Source organism: Gossypium hirsutum, chromosome D06 (genome assembly GCF_007990345.1).
Source record: "Gossypium hirsutum isolate 1008001.06 chromosome D06, Gossypium_hirsutum_v2.1, whole genome shotgun sequence".
NCBI lineage: Eukaryota > Viridiplantae > Streptophyta > Magnoliopsida > Malvales > Malvaceae > Gossypium > Gossypium hirsutum.
Genome location: NC_053442.1, coordinates 8,655,688 through 8,668,156, shown reverse-complemented (window position 1 = coordinate 8,668,156; position 12,469 = coordinate 8,655,688). Strand labels below are relative to the sequence as shown.

The 12,469-nt window shown below is 30.0% G+C and overlaps 1 pseudogene; it reads right to left on the bottom strand.

The window, feature by feature from the left end:
* Positions 1 to 3,679: 3,679 nt before the first annotated feature.
* LOC107901307 (axial regulator YABBY 5-like) lies at positions 3,680 to 7,138 on the bottom strand (annotated as a pseudogene).
* Positions 7,139 to 12,469: the final 5,331 nt, after the last annotated feature.

Below are 12,469 nucleotides of genomic sequence, written 5' to 3'. Positions count from 1 at the left end.
TTTTTATTATTTCTACTGTTTGTATATTTTTAAAAATACTTTTTATGATTTTTTTTATAATTTTAGAATAAATATGGATAAATGGATGTCCAGATTCAAATAAACCTGCACATCCATTTGTCCAGGTTCATTATGAACTTGAATTTTCAAAATAATTTCATATTTTTTATTTTTTCAAAAATTGACTTTTTTAATTCTTTGCTGACGTCGTAGACAACTTGTGTTGATGTGGACCACGACATCAATGCTCGTTGGCTGGCTCAACAGTCATAAACGACATGTCAACGATTTCGTTAGAAACTAACAGCCAACACTAGTTGAAGGGCTTTGATTAATTTTGTAAGTTCAAGGGCTTAATTGGGTGAAAAAAGTTAGGAAGAGCTTAATTGAAATTTTTTGAGATTATTCGAGGGACTTTTATATCATTAAGTCGTGGAACTATAATAATCATCAAAAGGGTGGTCATAATAATTCTTTTTACCACCAGAAGTGGAAAAATGAAGATAAGTAAGAGAAGAATAAAAATTCTCAAGAGAAGGAGTGAAGAAAATTTATGTTTTTGATGTGGTATGAAAGACCATTGGTCACTTACCTATAGTACACATAAACATTTAATTAAAATCTATCAAGATTCTATCAGATGAAAGAGAAATAATGTAGAAACAAATAATAAAATTGGTGTTGAATTAAATTTGACATACTAGAATGATAACTCCCAAGCTTTTTAAGGATCATGCTTAAAGAACTTACTATTTTATTAGGGATAGAGATAATTAAAATTACTTTATTGTTTTGTTTGTTTTTATTATTCAATATAGCTTTTTACTTTCTTTAAGATAGGTTTTCCTTAGGCTAAAGGGGTATATAAGCCCTTAAAATTTGACGAAAAAATCAATTAAGTCCCTCCACAAAAAAAAATGCATTTAATTAAGTCCACAAATTCTCAAATTGCATTAATTAAGCCCTTTGGCCGACGTTTTCCATCTTTGAACTTTACAACATGAACATACAGCCACGTTAATGCTGTAACGATCAAGGATAGAAAACATCGGTCAAAAGGCTTAATTGATGCAATTTGAGATTTTGAAGGTTTAATTGAGTGTGTTTTTCGCGGTGAGATTTAGTTGATTTTTTTGAAGTTTAGGGGCTTAAATACCCTTTTAGCCTTTTCCTAATGTTTATTTGCTACATTTCTCCTTATATATTTAGTTTATAATGAAGCATATGAACATTAGAGAAATTATCTATTCTAGCTTATTACACAAACATTATTATGGTTAAATCACATGCATATTGAATCGGAAGTTTACTAGTCCAAATATATTAATTAATTGACATGATTGTTAAACTATCTCAATCAATAATGATGTAAAAAATGAGAATTTACATAGATATTTATTAAAGAACTTGAAGATTCTTTATTTTAAAGATTTCTCAAGTGGTGCTTGTTCTCAAAGAAGATTATTTATTAGAACCTCACTAGTAAAAGTGAAAATTGAATCTCTTGTATTTACGAATGAAAGATGACGCCATTTACCCAGTAAGTGGATGTTTTGATACTATTTTGGTACATGCATCTACAAGACAATCACATGTGAGTTATCAAATCGTGACTTGTCATTTGCGAGACTACTTGTTTAATAATTAGTTGAAGAACAAACTTTAGATTATGCAATTGAGACAATTATTGCCTATGTTGGTGAGTTTTTTACTCAGGCTTTCAATTATTATTGAATGCTAGATTGTCAATATGAACAGCTATAGCAAAGCCTGATACTTTTGAGAACAAAAACTATTTAGCATAATTAATTATTAAGTGCCTCCAGGTAGTAGCTACACCAATACTTTTGAGAACAAATTTTTTTTGTATATGCATAAAGATATGATATTTTACATGCATCAAACTTTTACGAATCATGCTAATAAGTTATGATAAATACTCCTCATTACACTTGGCTTTTGGTGAGAGCCAAATATTTCCCATTTTAGAATTTTTGAATGTGCGGTATATATTCAAAATGCTCCACCACAATGCACAAAATGCGTATTTAAAGAAAGTTAGGAGTAAATATTAGTTATTAGTCCTTTTTTATTAGATATTTTTAAAAAGTTGGAGATTCTATTATGATTTGATTTGGTGATTACTATTTTGATTTGATATTTTTCCCAAAAAAACAAACTAGATGAAATAATTACTTGGGATTAATATCATTATTTAGATCCTTGCAGAAAGTTATTTGAACTAAAAGTTTAAAAGATAATCCACTTAATTGCAAGTTAACTACTAGATGCACTTACTGACCTGATAGAATAACCAAATGTTATATACCAGCTAATGGTTTGATTTGAATTGAAGTCCAAGTAGCGCAACCTATTAGAATATATGAAAGTAATGCATACCTAAAGCATGGTAAATCAATTGGTTCTAAGGATGAAAATTCTTATAAAAGAAAATAAGAAATCTAAATGGTCATATATTGGAAGGGGGTGCTCCAAAAAACACCAGACATAACTAATTATTAAAACTATAGAAGATATTCATGTACCTAAAGATTAAAATAGAGAAAATGAAGAAATCTCAATAAGTTATGTCAAAATGAGAAAATATGGAATTGAAATGAAATGTTGTTGACAATGGTTCGCATGCAATATTATTTTGAAATAATAAAAGAAAATGAGGATCTTGAATAAATTTGTCATGAAATATAAACATAGAATAGATTGGTCAAAATAGAAAGAGACAATTCAAGTAGAATTAAACTCACTTTCAAATCGTGAGTTTCTGGACCTATAGTCAAAAAATTTAAAGGTGTAAAGTCTGTGGAATACTAATTGACAGTCTTGAAAAAACAAAATAAGAAAACTGAAGTTTTCCTCGTTGCCCTAACATTTATTATGAAAAGATATAGTATTTTTTTTGGGTGGATGCAATAACATTCAAATATCTTACTAGTTTGGTGGTCCATAAAAAGTTGGCATACGCCTAATGATTGTTGGTACAAGCTTTTATGTAAATCACTATATATTGAATTTTATATTCAAATCCTTAAAGGATTTAAAATGTTAGAAGCTTATAAAATTCCTGAGAAATTGTTCAATGTGTTTGCATAAATATTTATATAAATTAATTTGAACATATATATTTTTATTGAAGGATGATGATCAAAGTTTATTATGATTAATGTTGGAACTCCTAAAAAGATTAAAATATATTTCCCCAAAATTCTTCCTCACTCACTGATGACCTTTAGAAGAATCATGATATAAGCATTTAGTAAATCTGTTAAAGTGATCATTTGAAAAGCTAGTATTCAAGATTGAAATACGTAGACTCTAATATATCATGTGATGTTGTCATGAGAGGGAGTAAATATCATTTGTACTCTTTTTTCCCTTAACTGATGTTTTTTTCTCACCAGATTTTCTTGGTAAACTTTTTAATGAGGCAGCATGTTATGCGTATTAATATTTTAACAAGATTGATTTATTGTTTGTTTTCAAAATTTTAATTTAATAGTTGAGTTATCGAATCCAAACCTCTCAAATAGAAGAATGATTAACAATGTAATGTATAAAATGATTTAAATAGAGAATATCAAATATCAATGAACATAAAATTTGATGATGAAATTAATTTCCAAATTTTGATAATTAAAATAAAACTTAAAAAAAAATTAAGTGATAGATAACATACATTCTCTTATAATATAAATTATAATAAAAATATGAGGTGAAATATATATGTTGAGTTGGAAAAGGATGAAAGAAAATTAGTAGCAAACAATCCAAGACAAATAAAACTAAGGATATATCCTTAAAACCATTGATCAACACTTTTCCTCACTTCAAACTGCCTTCCCTTCTTTTTCTTCAGCTTCACATTAGGCCTGCTTAAAATCATCAACTTCAATCCATTAATTTTATATAAAATCAATTAAATGATAAACGTTCTACTTAACATTGTTATAAAGAAATGAATTTACTATGAAAATATAATTATAATTTAATATAATAATTAATTTAAAATAATTTTATAATTAATTAAAATATTATGATACATATTAATATTTTATTAAAAATTATAAATTCACATGTTTTTAATAATTTCATAAAAATAAAATAATTTAATAACTTCTATTATATATCATTTATAATCTAATATTTTTAATAGTTATTTTCTGTTTTCACCTCATTGTCACATCGGCATTTAAATTCGAACACACACCTCAACGTTAATTTTAATCTTACCACTCAGAATACAATCTCACTGTTAAAATAATTAATTTCACCACTACTACTATTTTTAACCTCACCAGAGAAAAATTCACCGCCCAAAACTACAATTATAACTTTTAAAAAATGAGTCTTAAATTCACCAGTATTTCACTACTTAACAAATTCATGAATTTTTATTTTAAAAATGTATAAATTCCTGAATTGGAAAAATACTCATAAATGTTATGTGTCTAAATCCATAACCTGAAAATAGGAGAAATCCACAAACCCATTAATACGAATAACCAAATGAACTAACTGAGCTGTTGTTTTTAACTATAAAAGAAGCCATTTCTACCTTAAAGCAAGATAATCAAAGCTGAGTTTTGCAATGAACTTTCCGTAACCAGAATTAGCCACTTACATTATTCATCTTAGTTTGGTTGTTGGTTTCCAGCATCAGCCCAAAATGGATATGAGGAAAGTGTGCCCACTCCATGTACGAATTGATTAAAAAGAAAAAAAAGTCAGTATAAACCAAAAATAGTAAATTCTAAACAAATTTGTTACCATGCATTTCCTTACATTCTTAGCAGCAGTGCTGAATGCTTCTCTGTGGCTGATATCTGGATTGTTGGCCTTGATCCTTTGAATCTACTCTCTACATTAGTCCACAATTAAATCCATATAATTATTTACTCTACTGTCAGACATTTAGCCTTCCATATAAGTTAATGGTGTTTAAGATATCGTACTTAATGAAGCGGTTGTATGCAGAAGGTACTCGCTGCCTCTTCTCAGGAGCTGAAAAACAAACAATGGCCCCTTACGCACATTATTTAGGAAAAAAAGTGGAAGGACACAAAAAACAAGGTTTTAAATAGAGAGTTATTTGATTAACTTACGTCGGTTCACTACCCTTTCCTCAGTCGCATTGTTAGGCAGAGGAGGTCGCATTGACAACTTGTTGTGGCTGCATTTCGATGAGGAACCCAAATCCCTCCTATAATCCTCTATTGCATTATTGGGTGCCTATTTATTATCATAATGTACTGGCTGATTAGTCCTTTCTTAAGAGAGAGAGAGAAAAAAACATTCAAGTGAGTGAATCAGTTAGAATTGTACCATCATTTAAGATAGACCCCTAAATAAGTTTTGTAATGGAAAAAACCAATGGTTCTCTTACAAAAACCCACCCACCTTTTGCCTCTTTCAATTTTCATGTTGTTTTTGTTTCCCTAGATGAAGACAAAGTTCTCCAAATGAAATCATTACAGCACTAACTTACACGTCAATCAAATCAAGCTACCCAAAATCAGACCTTAGTAAACAAAAACAAAACATGAAAAGCGGCAATAAAGTCCAGCTCTACCGAAAAGCAAATTAATTAGGTTTCAATCATGGCGGCTGCTAGGTTTCCCTGTCGACTGCAACTATTACATAAAAAGAAAAATAAAATTTAGTTAGAAATTCATCATTCATATATCATATCACCTGAATATCTTGCCATGACAGTGACTGAGATGCGGCGGCTGCCATGTTAACGGACCATAGATTGGTGCAGTGCCCGCATCGGACTGTCACTATATCAAACAGACTGCTGCATGGCACGCTCACCTGCGCATTAATCCCTTAATTAATTAACTATTTTTTATTAATAGTTTGCAAACCAAAATTCAGCTGTAAATTAGTAACCACAAATCAAAGAAAATCACAGATCAGCTGAAGATTCTTAAAAAAAATGGATTTTCTTTATGATAATGATATGCTAGCTTCTATTTTCTTCCTAGATCAACAATATATTCAACTTAAGAAGGAAAAAAAGGAAAAAATAGTGACTAGGTCATTCGAATATTGGTCAAGGAAGAAGCATAGGGTTTCTTTTTTACCCAAAAAAACATAATTAAAAAAAAGATCAGAAATCTCAAGGCCTTTCCCTTCCCCTCTTTTTCTCTCTGATCTTTGCATTAAGACTTTATCTTTGACTGCAAAAGAAGAAGAAAAAGAAAAGTCCAACGATGGAGACCTGACTGGTAACAAAAACAAGAAAACCCAGAAAGAAAATCAATAGGTTTCAGTAAAAAGCTATCCTCATAAGCAAAGAGACAGCTTTTATCAGCATCTAAATTGTTCTTTTCTTGTTGTAAGATATACATGGAAAAAGAAATTACTACCAACACTTGAAAATATGAATTAAAAAAGATGTTAGTGGTGGCCTGTTGATAAGAAAGTGTGGAAATAAAGAAAAAAGGCAGATCCCACCCATTAGAAAAAAAAAAAAGGGAAAGAAAAAGAAGCAGCAAAGATCCATCGGATAAGATACCGCAAGAACTATGTTGCAAAAGTTGCAAGGGATATAGCAGAGTTGCTCAGACACAACTTCAATGCAGCTCGACATGTCTTTCAAAGCTTAAAAGCTTTAAGCAACCTCTCCTCAACCCCAACCCCTAGAAGGAACACCAAGCAAGAAAGATAACCAAATAGTTCCTCTCTCTAGATAACAAACTAGTAAAAACCACAAGAAGAAAGCAACACTTGGAACCCCCCAAAAAAAAGCTTTTAATTCCCTCCTCAACTCCTTGCTTTAAACCCGGGCTATGTATATCACACCAGTAAACTAAATTTCCCCTTATGTATAGAAAAATTTATTGGGAGAGAGGACCAAGGGATAGCATCCAAAGAGGTATTTAATAATATATATATATAAGAATGAAAAGAAAAAGAAAAAGAAAAGTGGGTAATTAGTGCCGATCGAAGTAGCCAGAGGTGGCAGCAAATGCTGCTGGGACGTGGAAGAGGAAATAAAAGGGTGATTTTCTCTAATGGGAAACCGGGTTTAGTGCAATTACTTGGTATTGGTGAGTTAAAGAGATTAGGGTTTGAAGAGAAACGAAAAAGGAATTTTGGAAGTATTACCTATCCTGTCCAGATTATGCTTGTTGCTATTATAATGAAATGAGTGTGACCCTGATCCAGACAACCCCCCCCCCTGCTACTTCCTCAGCGGACGATGGGGGCTAACTTTTCTTATCTCATTCCTTCTTTCTTCAACTATATGTAAATGGAATCTACCGACAAGTTGTTAGATGAAGTGGAAGTATTAGATTAAATTTGAATCTTAAAATCAATATTATTAAAGGTTTTACTTAAATACTACCTTTGATTTGAATAGTTTTATACCAAAAAAACTTGTCCAAAGCAACATTAACAACAACGCTTAGCAAAGATTAAAGCTGTAGGATCTTGAGTGTCCACTTTCAAATTTCATCATGTAAAAATTATATGAGGACTAACATATTAATATAATTAGTTAACTATATCTTCAAAGAAAAAAAAAGTTCAAGGGTGACATTTTCAAATTCAAATTTCTAACATTAGTAACATTTTCGGTGTTCATGGGATTTAACCCTTCAAATTTCAACTTTTTAAAACTTTTAATGTCCTTGGTCAACTAACTCCTATAGCAATTTAAATCATGCACCTTATATTTGTGAATAAATGGTAATAATCTTCAGCCCTAATATTTAAAATCTTTCCTCTTTACTACACACCTTCTCTTTGGTTTCTTAACCTTAATTCTATATATAATTTGATAACGACTTATAAAGGTTGTCATTCATTTAGTAAAGATTTGAGATATTTTTTCTATATCAATTAGGTAGCTAGGGATGACCAAAAAGCTACTTAGGGTTCATTTTTTTAGCTGACAATTCAGCAAGCTGATATGGTGAAATGCACCCTTAAAATCGTTCGAAAAATAGATAAAACGTAAATGAAATATGAAAACACACCTTTGATCATATTAAGAAATTAATATATAATATAATGATGAGAAGTTTATAATTACAAGATCAAGTAAATTTGTATGAGAACTTCAAATTTCATATAATTAGGTGTAAAATGAGTGATTTTTTGAACGATGAAGCCAAAATGGGAACCATATTATTGCACCAAGTGGGGGGGGGGGTGTTTGAGTATCAATGACAAAGGGGAGTCATGGACCCTATTACAGTTGCGTTTCGCAAGGGTTATTAAAGAAAAAAAGGGTCGACAGTATTAAGCAAAGCCTGCTGATGATGAAGCAAGTTGTGTTTGCTGTAAACTGAAAGGGAAAGTTCACTGAGCTCTTTCATCTTTATAACAGAAAGGGTTAAGCCTAAGATGAGATGAGATCGTGTACGGATCCTTTTTTATTGCTTATACGATAGGGGTGCAGTAATAAATATAATTATATAGCATTAACTTCATATATAGGATGGGATCTTGGTATGATATATATATGGTGGGCTGATCTCTATGATCTGCAATATTGTGTTTGTTTGTAGTTTGAAGTAGGCACTTTAGTAGGAAAGTAATGGTGTCTATATCTAAGTGAATATGAAGCTCAGGAATTCAAGCTGATTGAAGCTTTAGAGAAGATAATTACTTTCTTCTAAGGCTAAAATTTTTATAATAAAAAAAAAACACTAACTTTATTTAAGGAAGCTTTAAATTTTAATGTTTAAGCATACTTAAGCGCATTTTTTCCTCTAATTTAAGGGTGAAGATAATTCTTTTGGCTATCCATACTAATTTTTTTGGCTATTCATATTTGAAGTAATAAAATGGTCATTCAACTGTTTTGTATTTTTTTTTTTGCTTTGATTGTAGTTATCTATATGATGGAGAGATGATAAGACAATTCTAAAATTGACATAATAATAAATTTAGTCCTTAATATTTATATGTTGTTTCAATTTGATCATAATTCTAAAAAAATAACCATTAAAATTTACACAGGCTCAATTTAAACAAAAAAAAGAATTCAAATATATATAATAATTTAAAAAATAAAAAATTTATATAAAAATAAATTTTGAAAATTTCATATAAAAAATTCTCAAAAAATTATAAAATATGAACAAATTCATAAAAAATTTAAAAATAAAATCTACAATAAAAATATATGAAAAATCTAAAACTACACATAAATTGAAAAATAAAAAAATGTACTCCACAGTTTCCTTCTTTTGAAACCAAAATTCTAAATATTAGAGAAACTAAACTTAGTTATAAGTGGTTGTAAGTTTAGTTACAGGGTAGTTTCATTATCTGTTGTAATTAGAATTATATGTATGGAAAGGGTCTCTAGTTTTGGTAGAGAAAAGATTAATGAATTACATTTCTATTATGGTATCAGAGTTTTAGTAGTTGTTGATTGCTACATTGATGGATCTTGCATGCATAGGAGACTCAACAAATGGAAGGTTTTTCAACCCATTTGCATTTGTGTCACAAAAGGTAGCAGTTTTAGTTGATGATGGTAATTTTTTGTCGTGGAAACAACATGTGTTACTAGTTCTCAAACCCATCGACTACACTTCCTAATTGATGGGACAGTTATCGTGCCGCTGCAAGATATTGTTGGGTTTGACGGTGTATCAGTTGAAAATCTGGCCTACGCTCAATATGAGCAGCAAGATTCTACTTTGTGTGCGTGGCTTCTTTCTAGCATCAATGCTTCATTGCACAATCAACTAGTTGGTCATTCATCTTTGGCTTTTGAACTGTTGGATACTCTCACATGGATTTTTGGCAGCTAATCTGCCACCAAAGCAATGAGGTAGAGATCTTTACTTCTCAATTTTAAGAAAAATAACCTTTCAATGTTTGATTATCTGGTAGGGATCAAACACCTTTGCGATTCCTTGGTGAGGAGTAGTCAACAGGTGTCTTTAGAGGAGCAACACTCTGCTGTTCTAAATGGTCTTCCACCGGAATACGATCATGTGGTTTGTAACAGCCCAATTTTTAGTAGTGTCAGAAACAGTGATTTGGGATCACTAAATCCGACAAGTAAGCTTGAAAATTTAATAAATTAATAATTATGGGTCAAGTGTGAATTTAGAAGAATTTTTGAATTAGTGAATTTTGTGATTTAAAAATAATTTAATAGGTAAATTGGGTCTAAAACGAGGTATCAAGACCTCGAATTCATAATCCGAGCCATAAATATTTTTGTAAATATTTATGGAGTGTCATTGAGTTAGTATTAAAGTTTTGTTAGAAAATTTTAACGTTGGGATAGTCAATTAATTAAAAAGGACTAAATTGAAAATAGTGCACAATTTGTTAAATTGTGATTAAATAGTTTAAGTGACTAATAAGGAGGGACTTAAAAAGAAATTAGGCCCAAATTATATGGGCTGGACGGTTTGGGCAAGAAAATCAGCAAGAAAATAAGGAGAAACAAGGACAAAATTGGAAATTTTGCAAATTAAACATATAAAACAAGGAGAAAATTGAAAAATCTAGAGATTTCATCATTTTTCTTCAGCCAAAACGCCCTAGGAGAGAGTTGTCAAGCTGGTTTTTTATACATTTCATCATGTAAGTTCAATTTTTGCTTTTTCTTTGTAATTTTTCATGTTTTGTGACTTTTACAATTACGTCCAACTATTGAATTCATTTGTTTTTGATTCTATGAATGATTTTTAAAGTTACCATGAATGAGTACTGGAGTTTTATGATGAATTATCATAGATTTGAAGCTTTAATTTCATTATATTATGATTTTATTCAGTGATTTTAGTAGAAAATGATTTTTAGGACCTAATTGTGAAAAAACAAGGAATTGGGGTTTTGTACTGAAATTATGAATATAAAAGGTTGTATAATAGCCTAAAATTATTAGATAAAGTGTTATTTGAGGAAAAATTAGTTCAATTAAAGTGTTAATTAAGTAGGGACTAAATTGTAAAAACCATAAATTTTGGGGTAAAAGTGTAATTTCAAAAATTAAAGGGCATAAATTGGGAAGTGAATTAGTATTGAATTATATGCTGATGAATGGAAAAATTTATATTATAGATCGGGAATCCGAAGATAAACACGAAAAAGAGAAAATATATAACTAGTCCTTGAATTTTTACAAATTCTACTGATTGTCCCAGGTAAGTTCATATGGCTAAATTTAACGAGTTGTTATGAAAATTTCATGAATGCTATGGTATGTTATTGTATATGAATGCTATTAAACTGAGATAATTGTGAAAATATGAATGTTTGAATAAAAGTTCTAATTTAGTGGAACATTGGATTGAGTACTTTCATTCAGTGACTCATACGCATTGACGAAAAAGACCATGGTTGAACCATGGCAATATGTGATATGTGATTTCCGTATAAGACCATAGCTGGGCTATGGCATCGGTGTGATATGTGCTTCCATGTAAGACCATGGTTGGGCTATGGCTTTGGTGTGTGATATGTGATTATGTGGAAGACCATAGTTATACTATGGCATTGTGAAAATGAAGTACTCAATTCCATAACTGTTCCCTAAATTGATTAAGAAATGTAAGCGATAAATGGACCCAAGAAATTGAAATTGATTATTATTTGATATTGAGCTTAATTAAGTAAACATTGAGGTAAGTAATTTTATTGAATTGAATTTAGAAAATTGAATTGAATGAGAAATATGTGTTAGTATTGAATTATGTTATATGTGTTATTAAAAGTATAATATATTGATATATGAAAATTTGTGCTAAGGACTAAATTACAAAATATATAAAAGTGATACGTGAAATACATGATAAGGATTATTAGTGAATTATGGATGAATAATGAATTTAGAAATATACTACATGTATTAAAAATAGTGAAGATATAAGTATACGGATTATCGGTGCAAGGATTAAATTGTAAAGTATATAGAAGCATTATGCGAAAAGTGTAAAAGTGATATATGTGCATAACATAATTTTCCCAAGCAGACGAGATTAGAACTACTAGAATATTAGTGGCATGCCATTAAGGAACCTTAGCGCGCTCTTTGATTATTAGCACATCAGTGCTCTCTGATTATTAGCACGTTAGTGCTCTCCGATTAGCATATTTGTGCTCTCCGATTAGCTCATTTGTGCTCTCTGTATAGTACTTTAGTGCTCTCTGTTCATTAGTGCATAATAATGCACCACTGTATTTGTTTCATATATCTGGTGTGTTCTATAAAGTCTACTTTGGGCTAAGGATATGAAATAGTGAATTGAAAATAGAATGTGAAATATGTTGCAAATATATGGAATATATGAGTTATATACTCATGAAATGACTATGGAGTGGATATTGCAATTGTATAATGAAATGTGAAATAAATTATGAAAATCTATTTATATAGCAAGCATGAGAATTGAGATATTTGTGAAACAAATGAAATATGATATGGTTATTGTAATAAACTCAAGCGTGACATGTCGAGAAAATAATT